General features: G+C 37.5%; 1 pseudogene; it reads right to left on the reverse strand.

Annotated features, from left to right (window-relative positions):
- Nucleotides 1–5: 5 nt before the first annotated feature.
- LOC107129821 (large ribosomal subunit protein eL37 pseudogene) lies at nucleotides 6–360 on the reverse strand (annotated as a pseudogene).
- Nucleotides 361–13,068: the final 12,708 nt, after the last annotated feature.

Raw genomic sequence — 13,068 nt, forward strand, 5'->3', positions numbered from 1 at the left:
ACTCATTTCTTTTTTTATTTTTTTTATTTTTTAAAACCAGAACATTTATTGCATGACTAATCGTTGACATTCTTAAGATGAACTAGATGCTGCAACAGCTGCCCTCTTGGGTTTAGGTGTTGTTCCTTCACGGAATCCATGCCTGAATCTGCAGTATACAATTTTTAGGTGCCTCATTCGACCAGTTCCGGTGGTATTTCGTCTTTTAGCCTTGGCACTCCAGTTATACTTTCTCTTGCGCTTGGCAGGGTAGCCACATTTGCCACAGGTCGACTTCTGAAGGTGGTAGGCCTTAGAGCCACAGCGGCGGCACAATGTGTGCGTCTTATTGCGACGCTTTCCAAACGATGACGTTCCCTTTCATCTCGCTTCTGCAGCCGAGACCAGAGAGACCGGAAGAAAACGACTTACTCATTTCTTAAATATGTTCTCTCTCTGAAAAGGGAGTTAGTGTAAGATAAATGCTGACTTTTACAAAAAAGTATCCTCCTGACTACACATCATGGTGGCAGTGTTAGGCATCTTAGATAAATTGAGAAATTATTCTTAAAACTGACAATAGCTACTAATTAATTTGATATGGAAATGATCTGCCTGTTTTGGGTAGGAATGGTATATTTTAAATAACCTAGGATGATTGATTTATAAATTATGTGAATAATTTTATAAATGCATATAAAACTATCAAAATAAAAATAAGATATATTTTAGAGTATCTTGATTTTAGAAGTGAATTGAACACTATGAATCACAGTTCCAGATATAAATCACAACTGTTTATAATATGGATAAAAATGCAGCACAAATATGATAGATACAATCACGGCAATATAAAATACTGAATTTGAATGTTGTGGCCTGTGAGCTTTCTCAAACCTAATGTGTATCTTTTTAAAATTTGTTAAGATTTTTTTAAACATCTCTTAACTTTCTTTCATCTAGATAAGACATTTCCGTTTCTTCCAATACCAAGCAAGCAAAAATACATTACATAAACATTTTCTTTTGAAAGGAACATGCATATCAACTACAGAATTTCGGAAAGCTTGTCCATTAGTCAGGTACAAATGATGTATCCTATAGAAACTTGTATTTGAGAGTGGGTGTTTGTAATAGCCATTTCAAATTTGTTTTTCAACTTCAGGACCATGAAAGGATAATCATCCTTTTGTTTAAAATATGCATAAATGCATTTCTTTGCTGCGATTTGAATTGTTCACTGCAGTATCAAGCAGATTCTCTCTTCTCACCACCTAAATAGATTCCACAGTGTGCATATTTATTCAGGTGCTTTCTCATGCTTTTTCCAGCTCCAGGAAAGTGTAAATCACAGTCTGAAGGGAAATATGCTTTTCATTTTTGGCTCCAAATTACTTTTTTTGAATGTTAAAAAAGTTTTTGCCACAGGAAAAAAATATTTAATTTCCCCTCCTCCTTTTCCTCCTTTTTTAAATGTTAGACTTCTAGGAGACAGAAAATAATGAGCATAATTAATCTGATATTGAAAAAGAAAGGGTAGCAAGTGGATAAAACAATTACAGTAAGCCCTCAGCCCTTTTCTCATGCCTCAGAGCTTAAGGATTGTCTCTTCTTTTCCATGTAAGTTCCTGTAGTATTTTACACATTGCTTTATTAGAGCATTTATTTCACTGTGTCCTAGATAGCTCTTCTGACCCACCTCCCATCCTCTCAGCCTAACTTTTTACTCCAGCAATCAGTTGTATACAGTGAACTGACTGGCCAGTTGCCTTGGCTGTACTGTGTATGTCTTACTTCCTGCCCCTAGGGCTTCTCTGCTTCCTCTGCTGTGTGGAACACTTGCAGGAACCCATTTAGCCATTCTCACACATGAACTATCCTGGATGTGTGAAGGGACTAAAACATCGCATGGGGCACCTCTTGACCAAGGAGGGTGGGAGTTGATGGATAAATACTTCCCTGTTACATCCCTCAGTTTAACAATTCTATGGTCCGTTCCACACAGCTCCTCAGAAGTTCTCTTAAAAGGATCCCACTCTGGTTATCCACAACAGTGGCCAACTAGTAACACACTTTTGCATTATCTTTCCTTCATTTCCATCATTTTCTGTTTTGCTCTTCCTAGTACCTCTGTCCTCTCTGGAATTACTTAACTACAGTCAACCTCTTTAGAAGTTATTGTCCTATGTTTGCTTCATGGAGAACCCTGGCTAAGTCAGTGATTACCTAAAGTAGCCCTAGAAAGCAGCTCATCAGGATGGGAATCTAGAATTGTATCACAGGGCATTTGGTGACAAGGACCCCATTGTTGGTGGCAATGGCTCTGCTATAAGTAACTTCACAGTTATGAAAACTTTCATGGAGTGGTAGACTAGCTTGAGGTGCAGCTGAGGTACCTGAAGCTATGAAAGCCATCTAGTCATAATGACTCTTTGTGTCAACTGTTCAGCAGGCAAATAGAAGCATGATATTGGAAGAGATATTGATCCTGGCTACCATGCAGAGCTAGAGTTATAACTATTAATGGAGGCAGTATAGAGTATGTCCTTCCTACGGGATTCATTGAGGCATCCTTTGGTGCTTCAGTGTCAAGTAATAACCTTAAATGGGCAACTGTAGCAACCACAGCCTGACAAGGTAAAGCAACTAAAGACTCTGACCCTTTGAGGATGAAGGTCTAGGTCACCTCACCATTCAAACCACGTGAACCTACTGAAGAGGTTGGCCAAATGTGAGAGAAATACAGAATTTGTGGTGGAAGAGAGAGATGATAACTATCAATTATAGACTTGGAATCAATTATAGGAGCCACATAACTTATTCCACTAAATCTTTTGCATTTAGTATTTGTGTAATGGCCCCCCACTTCCTTGAAGACTCTGTGACAGATTGGACTCAATGTGGAAACTGTGTGGCTCTGAGTGCTGCAAGGATTGGACGGTATTTAATATCTCTTGTGTCCTACCTCACATCCTCTTAGGCCATTTTTCAATTCATACATTTTACTCTTTGATAGCACTTTACCTCTGTTGTCCCATGTGTCTCTAGATTTCTGTATTAGTGCTTTTCTGACACCTCTGTTACGTGGAACACCTGTGGAAATCTGCTAATCTACACTGACATATATGCAAACCTGGAAGTTTGAGGGAATTGACAATAGGGGCAGGATTCAGTGGATAAATACTCCCCTTTTCTGTCCTTTGGGCAGAATATTCTGAAGTGCATTCCATATAGTTCCTTAGTGGTCTCCAGTAGGACTCCACTAGGGTCTTCAGTTACCTACAGTACTGATGAGCTTAAAAATACAGTCTTAGATTGGCTTGCCTTATTTAATTTTTTCAAAGTTCCCAGTCCCATTCCTTAGAATCACATTCCAAAATTAATGCACTGCACACAACGCTTTTTAAAGGCTCTGCTTTTGTCGGGGGTAGGAGAGGTATCCAGCCTAAGGCACCTAAGTCCAAGAGGAATATGTGCCTAACATATATATATATATTTTATATATATATACATATATATATAAAATATAGAAATATGTAATTTTTTCTCAAGAAAAAAATATATTTTTATAAATATATGTTTATATGTATCATATATGTTTATATATAGCATATATAGAGAGAGAGCATAAAATGTGCTGTGTGTGTGTGTAGCATATTTTTTGTTAAATCACCATTCCTAGGCCCTACTCATTTTCTGATAATTTCTTATCTTAATTTTGCTCTGAAAGAGCAAAACTTATAAAATTGACTATTGTAACTGTTTAGTTTTTACCAATTATCATTTTTCATGGAAGGAATAGTAATAAGAGTTACCCTGGAAGCTAAGATGACGTATGTATGAGGAATATAGGAAGCCAGAAGTCATGACTCTGTGAAAAGTGAGGGGTGTCTGTGCATATTTTATTTTATTTCACAATAAATAACCAGTAATTAAGATATTCTTTTCCACATAATGGGATCTATGAGTAAATTTTTGCCTGATATTTATATCTCTAATATGTAATATAAAGGAGAAATAGAAAATGCTGTCAAATGACATTTCACTTTACTACGTATTTGAATTACAATGAAATAATATATAGCTACATCACTGGCTCCTGAGAGCTTTGTGTGTTCTGTAAATTTTTTACTTTGCACTCTTGAAAAATTCACAGAGAGTACAAGGTTTAGTAAAAATGTATTTTCTTTTGGCAGCCTATCCCCTGTAATTTCCATTAAACAGTATTTCTGACTCAATAGTACACTGAAAACCCATGTTTGTAATAATGCCCTAAAGCACCACAGTACCTAGAGTATATCTTTTGAAAAGATAGCTTTGCTGAAATAGAAAACCAAACTGTAAATTGAAGTCTGAGCATTCAGAGAAATACACATTATACTAAATACAAAAGTATGTTTTTGAATTAGTTTTATGAAAAATGGCAAAAAGATAATATTACTTAGTGATATTATGTCATTAATGTCACTATATATAATTAGTATGCTTTGGTATACATAGCAGAAACACCAAATGTCTTATACTGCACAATAGACTGGGCATTCCTTTTAGCTGCCTGACCTTGTGCAAGTCACCTCATTGAAATATCTAATACTTATTGAATACTTATTACTTTTTCAGAAACTATATAAAGAACGTTACCCTTACTTTTTACAGCAACCTCCAAGAAAGTCAGATACTCTTAGAATGCTTATTTTTAAAGTTTAATGAAACTAAGACCTACAGAGTTAATATCTTGCCCAAGAGCATACAGTTAAGAAGTAGTAGATTTGAACTCAGGGAATTTGATTCTCAAGAGAAGGCACTTATTTACTGTGCTGCTGCCTTTCTTAGTCTTCACTACTCATTTACAAAATAAAGCTATTGAGAGGGATGTCAGCAAGATGACTGACTAGAGATACCTGGCATTCATTCCCACCACAATAAAGGACCAAGGCAATGAATAAACAGCTAAGATTTTGACTACAGTGTTGAAGGGAGAGTGCTGGAGTGCAGTGGAGGAGTAGTGATTGGAAGTCTAGGAGGGTAATGTGGAGGTACCTGTTGTCTGCAGCTTCATCTTCTCTGCCTGGATCAGATATACCTGGAGTCAGGAGAGACTTCACATGTGGAGAAAGGATAAGCAGGAGATCCCCACTGTCCCCCAGCCCCATTGCCACTGCAAACACCTATAGTTCTTAAACAGGAGAATCCCACAGTTCCTGTAAGCCCCAAGTCCATCTTGGAGAGCTGCAGGGAACTCATGCAGCTGTGTTGCACTGGATTCGGAGTACAAGGTGTATACTTCCCAACCCTACTCACCCACTCTGAGCCAAGCTGCTGCAGCATGGTGCCGTCTTGAGACCTGAGCCATCTCTGGAGTGTGTCTTGCTCTGAGGTCAGTAGCCACTGGGTTTTTCCAGCACTGGGCTCCATCTTCATTATGCCAAACACACATGGGTGATTGAACCTCACAACCCAGCTGTGGGGATTCTGGGCTCAGGATTGGCTGTGACTCTGGTCTTGCATGGCAGAGAAACCAACCCCCACCCACGCTTATGGCAGGAGGAATGGTGTTCCAGTCCTTCCCAGGACGAGCCTGCCCTTGAGCCAACCAAACTGCTGCATGCCTTCCTCCAAGTGGGAGAGGTCTCGGAGCATCTGAGCACCTGATACACCCAGTGGAGTTGGCTGTGTGCCCACAGTCAGAACCTGAGAAACAGCCCTGCATTCTCACATCCTCAAACCTAACCCCACCACAAACACACCCCTGGACCTTCCCACTGGCCCTGTGCTCCCAATAAGGATCTGAGAAATAGGTGGACACATCCCTAGGCTAGCCACGCAGCTAAGAGCCTATGCCCCAGACCTGAGAAACAGCCCCATGGGCTGTCCCCAGTGGACATGCCCCTGAGCCAACCAAGCAGCCACTTGTGTGTGCTTCTGACCAGTGTAACAGCCCTATGGGTTCAACCATAGCAAGACAGACCCCAAGGTGGCTGACCCACTGTGTGCATGCATGTACCCCTGACCAGAGAAATGGGGTGGTGAGGGCAATCCCAGCAAAGGCACACCACTGTCACCACAAATTCTCTCAGCTTAGGCCACTGAGAAACTCGCAAACACCACTAGCATGGATTTCAGTTAAAGAAACTACATGGAGGCTACGCTACTGCATCCACCTAAAATGAAGGCCAACACACCCCACCCAACTGACACTCCAAGACCCATTAATGCAAATTGTTCTTTTTCTATGAAACCTACCCCATAAAATTGAAGAAGTAACTTTTCTACAAGATGTGTAGAAATCAACATAGGGACATATCAACCACGAAAAAGCAAGGAAATATGTCACCTCCACAAGAAAACAATAATTCTCCAGTAACAGACTCCAATCATAAGAAAATACATGAAGTGCCAGAAAAAGACTCAAAATAATAATCTTAAGTAAACTCAGTGAGATACAAGAAAATACAGACAGATAATTCAACAAAATCAGGAAAACAATTTATGATTTGAATTAGAAATTCAACAGAGATAGATATCATTAAAAACCATACAGAGCTGAATAATTCAATGAATGCAATAAAAAAGAAATACAATCAAGAGTTTCACCAGCAGACTAGAACAAGCAGAAGAAATAATTTCTGAACTTGAAGACAGATCTTTTGAAATAACACAGGCACATCAAAAAAAAAAAAAAAAAGAAAGAAAAAGAAAAAAAGAAAGAAAAATATTTGAAAGGATGAAGAAAGCCTACGGAATGTATAGAATACCACATTAGGTGAATAAATATTCATATTATGGGTATTCAGGAAGGAGAAGAGTATGGAAATGGTGAGAAAAACATATTCAATAAAATAATACAAGATAAAACTATTAAACCAAGATCTCTTCCTCCCTGATTCTATAAGTAAAAACAGCATAGAAGAGAAAAGAGGTTCATAAGTCCTTCACTTTTATGTAGTAGTACATAATAGGGAAGATGAGTATTCAAGCCACTCCTTATTAATAAGCCACTCACTAAGGGAGCCACATTTTTCTCCTAAGCCCTTCTAGAGTATTATTTGTTGCAGCAGTGTAACACATGAAAATTATTATTGTAGCAGGTGTACATTGGTGGTGGACTAGTGGCTAATCTGAATGCAACTCTCTTAACATTTATTATCCTTAGGGAATGTATCATAGTGTTCTGGAATATTAGAAAGAAATCCCAGGCCTCATCTGTACTAAATGCTTTTACTAGCTTGTTTTTATCAAAGCAAAAAATAAGCTTCAGGAGACATGGAACCTTTGGCAAGCAAAACTTCATATCCTTGAATAACTTGCAATAACTATAATAACCTTTTATCTTTATATATGAGAAAAATGATGATTTAGTAAAAATTTATTCTGAATGGTTATCTCGTAGTCCACTTGTGCAGAAAACTGAAAGATTGTAAATGAATCTGTTTTCCTTTCATTATATTATACTCTTTGCAACAGTGACAAGTCATCCTTCTATTTCTTGAGAGGATTATTTTCTTTCAAAAGCAAAAGAGTAATTTATCAGTGACTTTTCAAAATGCAGGTTACAAACCTATTAGTGAGTGGATTATAGAATCTTTTAGTAGATTGTATGTAACAGTTAAGTAAATAGAAAATATCAGAATGCATCACATGTATTAAGTGTATATATTGTTTTAATAATTTTATTTTTTATCTAATCACAAAAATTCAAAATCTATTAATTTATGCTGTTTGTAGAAAACAAGCTTTAAACACTTGGGTGTTCACAGTATTATCTTTTGGGTAACATGTTTATATCCAAAAGAATCTCAATAATTAGTCACTAGAGAAGATTTGGAGGCATAGCTCACACCCAAGTGTGTCTCTGATGTATCTTAAAAACTAAGGAGAATAACAATCTTCAATTTAGTTTGATTTGTAAATTGGGAATAAAACAGATAATATAGATAGGTAGGTAGATACATTGAGATAGATAGATAGATAGATAGATAGATAGATAGATAGATAGATAGATAGACAGACAGAGATGACTTACATCTAGAGATACCAAGATTTTAAAATTATTCATTGGAAGTGGCCCCTTTTCACAGTATGTAGCTCTGTTCCTAAACTGTAAGTTAGGATACTTTGGGTTACAAGTATGATGACATGTGACAGTGTTTGATCTAGAGAAGGACAGTCTCATTGTGTCTCTGGCTTTATCTATATATGATTTTCTTGCTCCGCTGTTTTCTTTTATTTATTTATTTATTTTAAATTTTACTTTAAGTTCTGGGATACATGTGCTAAAAGTGCAGGTTTGTTACATAGGTATACACGTGCCATGGTGGCTTGCTGCACCCATCAACCTGTCATCTAGGTTTTAAGCTCTGCATGCATTAGGTGTTTGTCCTAAAGCTCTCCCTCCCTTTTCCCCTCACCCCACAACATGCCCTGGTATGTGATGTTCCCCTGCCCGTGTCCATGTGTTCTCATTATTCAGCTCCCACTTATGAGTGAGAACGTATGGTGTTTGGTTTTCTGTTCTTGTGATAGTTTGCTGAGGATGATGGTTTCCAGCTTCATCTATGTCCCTGCAAAGGACACAAGCTCAATCTTTTTTATGGTTGCATAGTATTCCATGGTGTATATGTGCCACATTTTCTTTCTTTTTTTTAAATTATACTTTAAAATCTAGGGTACATGTGCACAACATGCAGGTTTGTTACATATGTATACATGTACCATGTTGGGTGCTGCACCCATTAACTCATCATTTACATTAGGTATTTCTCCTAATGCTATCCCTCTCCGCTCCCCCCACCCCATGAGAGGTCCCAGTGTGTGATGTTCTCCTCCCTGTGTCCATGTGTTCTCATTGTTCAACTCTCACTTATGAATGAAAACATGCAGTGTTTGGTTTTATGTTCCTGTGTTAGTTTGCTGAGAATGATGGTTTCCAGCTTCATCCATGTCCCTGCAAAGGACATGAACTCATCCTTTTTTATGACTGCAGAGTGTTCCATGGTGTATATGTGCCACATTTTCTCTATCCAGTCTATTATTGATGGGCATTTGGGTTTGTTCCAAGTCTTTCTTATAGTATATAGTGCTGCAGTAAACATACGTGTGCATGAGTCTTAATAGTAGAATGATTTATAATTCTTTGGGTGTATACTCAGTAATGGAATTGCTGGGTCAAATGATATTTCTGGTTCTAGATCCTTGAGGAATTGCCACACTGTCTTCCATAATGGTTGAACTAATGTACACTCCCAACAACAATATAAAAGTGTTCCTAGTGAGCCAAGATAGCACCACTGCACTCCAGCCTGGGCAACAGAGCGAGACTCCATCTTAAAAAAAAAAAAAAAAAGTGTTCCTATTTCTCCACATCTTCCCCAGCATCTGTTGATTCCTGACTTTTTAATGGTGGCCCTTCTAACTGGCGTGAGATGGTATTTCATTGTGGTTTTGATTTGCATTTCTCTAATGACCAGTGATGATGAGCTTTTTTTCATATGTTGTTGGCTGCATAAATGTCTTCTTTTGAGAAGTGTCTGCTAATATCCTTTGCCCACTTTTGCTGGAGCTTTTTTTTTTCTTATAAATTTGTTTAAGTTCCTTGTCAATTCTGAATACTAGCCCTTTGTCAGATGGATAGATTGCAAAAATTTTCAACCATTCTGTATGTTGCCTGTTTACTCTGATGATAATTTATTTTGCTGTGCAGAAGCTCATTAGTTTAATTAGATCCCATTTGTCAATTTTGGCTTTTGTTGCCATTACTTTTGGTGTTTAGTCATGAAGTCTTTGCCCATGCCTATGTCCTGAATGGTATTGCCTAGGTGTTCTTTTAGGGTTTTTATGGTTTTAGGTTTTATGTTTAAGTCTTTAATCCATCTTTAGTTAATTTTTGTATAAGATGTAAGGAAGGGGTCCAGTTTCAATTTTCCGCATATGGCTAGCCAGTTTTCCCAACACCATTTACTAAATAAGGAATCCTTTCCCCATTGCTTGTTTTTGTCAGGTTTGTCAAAGATCAGATGGTTGTAGATGTGTGGTGTTATTTCTGAGGCCTCTGTTTTGTTCCATTGGTCTATATATCTGTTTTAGTGCCAGTATCATGCTGTTTTTGTTACTGTGGCCTTGTAGTATAGTTTGAAGTCAGGTAGCGTGATGCCTCCAGCTTTGTTCTTTTTGCTTAGGATTTTCTTGGCTATGTGGGCTCTTTTTTGGTTCCATATGAAATTTAAAGTAGTTTTTTCTAACTCTGTGAAGAAAGTCAATGGTAGCTTAATGGAGATAGCATTGAATCTGTAAATTACTTTGGGCAGTATGGCCATTTTCGCGATATTGATTCTTCCTATCCATAAGAATGAAATGTTTTTCTGTTTGTTTGTGCCCTTTCTTATTTTCTTGAGCAGTGGTTTATAGTTCTCCTTGAAGAGGCCCTTCACATCCCTATGTTGTATTCATAATATATATGAGTTGTACTTAGTATATACTAAGTATATACTAAGTTGTATTCATAATATTTTATTCTCTTTGTAGCAATTGTGAATGGGAATTTACTCATGATTTGGCTCTCTGTTTTTCTATTATTGTTGTATAGGAATGCTTGTGATTATTGCACACTTATTTTGTATCTTGAGACTTTGCTGAAGTTGCTCATCAGCTTGAGGAGATTTTGGGTTGAGATAATGGGGTTTTCTAAATATACAATCATGTAATCTGCAAACAGAGACATTTGACTTCCTCTCTTCCTATTTGAATACCCTTTCTTTCTCTTGCCTGATTGCCCTGGCCAGAATTTCCAATACTATGTTGAATAGGAGTGGTGAGAGAGGGCATCCTTTTATTGTGCTGGTTTTCAAAGGGAATGCTTTCAGCTTTTGGCCATTTGATATGATATTAGATGTGAGTTTGTCATAAATAGCTCTTATAATTTTGAGATACGTTCCATCAATACCCAGTTTACTGAGAGTTTTTAGCATGAAGGATGTTGAATTTTATCAAAGGCCTTTTCTGCATCTATTGAGATAATCATGTGGTTTTTGTCATCGGTTCTGTTTATGTAATGGATTACGTTTATTGATTTCCATATGTTGAACCAGGCTTGCATCCTAGGGATGAAGCTGACTCAATCACGGTGGATAAGCTTTTTGATGTACTTCTGGATTAGGTTTGCCAGGATTTTATTGAGGATTTTCTCATCGATGTTCATCAAGGATATTGGCCTGAAATTTTCTTTTTTTGTTATGTCTTTGCCAGGTTTTGGTATCAGGGTGATGCTGGCCTCATAAAATGAATTAGGGAAGAGTCCCTCTTTTTCTATTGTTTGGAATAGTTTCAGAAGGAATGGTAGCAGCTCCTGTTTGTCTCTCTGGTAGAATTTGGCTGTGAATCCATGTGGTCCTGGACTTTTTTTGGTTGGTAGGCTATTAATTACTGCCTCAATTTCGGAACTTGTTATTGGTCTATTCAGGGATTCAACTTCTTCCTGGTTTATTCCTGGGAGGGTGTATGTGTCCAGGAATTTATCCATTTCTTCTAGATTTTGTAGTTTATTTGCATAGAGGTGTTTATAGTATTCTCTGATGTTCGTTTGTATTTCTGTGGGATCAGTGGTGATATCCCCTTTATCATTTTTTATTGTGTCTATTTGATTCTTCTCTCTTTTCTTCTTTATTAGTCTGGCTAGCAGTCTATCTATTTTGTTAATCTTTTCAGAAAACCTAGCTCCTGGATTCATTGATTTTTTGAAGGTTTTTTCGTGCCTCTATCTCCTTCAGTTGTGCTCTGATCTTAGTTATTTCTTGTTTTCTGCTAGCCTTTGAATTTGTTTGCTCTAGATTCTCTAGTTCTTTTAATTGTGATGGTAGAGTGTCGATTTTAGATCTTTCCCGCTTCCTCTTGCGGGCATTTAGTGCTATAAATTTCCCTCTAAGCACTGCTTTAGTTGTGTCCCAGAGATTCTGGTACATTGTGTCTTTGTTCTCTCTAGTTTCAAAGAACTTATTCTGCCTTCATTTCGTTATTTAACCAGTAGTCATTCAGGAGCAGGTTGTTCAGTTACCATGGAATTGGGTGGTTTTGAATGAGTTTCTTAATCCTGAGCTCTAATTTGATTGCACTGTGGTCTGAGAGACTGTTTGTTATGATTTCTGTTCTTTCGCATTTGCTGAGGAGTGTTTTATTTCCAATTATGTGGTCTATTTTAGAGTAAGTGCAATGTGGTGCTGAGAAGAATGTATATTCTGTTGATTTGGGATAGAGAGTTCTGTAGACGTCTATTATTTCTGCTTGGTCCAGAACTGAGTTCAAATTCTTAATATCCTTGTTAATTTTCTGTCTTGCTGATCTGTCTAATATTGACAGTGGGGTGTTAAAGTCTCCCACTATTATTGTGTGGGAGTGTAAGTCTCTTTGTAGGTATCTAAGAACTTGCTTTATGAATCTGGGTGCTCCTGTATTGGGTGCATATATATTTAGGATAGTTAGCTCTCCTTGTTGAACTGATCCCTTTACCATCATGTAATGCCCTTTTTTGTCTCCTTTGATCTTTGTTGGTTTAAAGTCTGTTTTATCAGAGACTAGGATCGCAATCCTGCTTTGTTTTGCTTTCCATTTGCTTGGTAAATATTCCTCCATTCCTTAGTTTTGAGCCTATGTGTGTCTTTGCATGTGCGATGGGTCTCCTGAATACACCACACCAATGAGTCTTGACTCTCTCCAATTTGCTAGTCTGTGTTTTTTAATTGGAGCATTTAGCCCATTTACCTTTAAGGTTAATACTGTTATGTGTGAATTTGATCCTGTCATCATGATGCTAGCTGGTTATTTTGTCTGTTAGTTGATGCAGTTTCTTCATAGTGTCAATGGTCTTTACAATTTGGTATGTTTTTGCAGTGGCTGATACTCGTATTTTCTTTCCATATTCAGTGCTTCCTTCAGGAGCTCTTGTAAGGCAGGCCTGGTGGTGACAAAAATCTCTCAGCATTTGCTTGTCTATAAAAGATTTTATTTGTCCTTTGCTTATGAAGCTTAGTTTGGCTGGATATGAAATTCTGGGTTGAACATTCTTTTAAATATGTTGACTATTGGCACTCACTCTCTTCT

Source organism: Macaca fascicularis, chromosome 5 (assembly GCF_037993035.2).
Source record: "Macaca fascicularis isolate 582-1 chromosome 5, T2T-MFA8v1.1".
Lineage (NCBI taxonomy): Eukaryota > Metazoa > Chordata > Mammalia > Primates > Cercopithecidae > Macaca > Macaca fascicularis.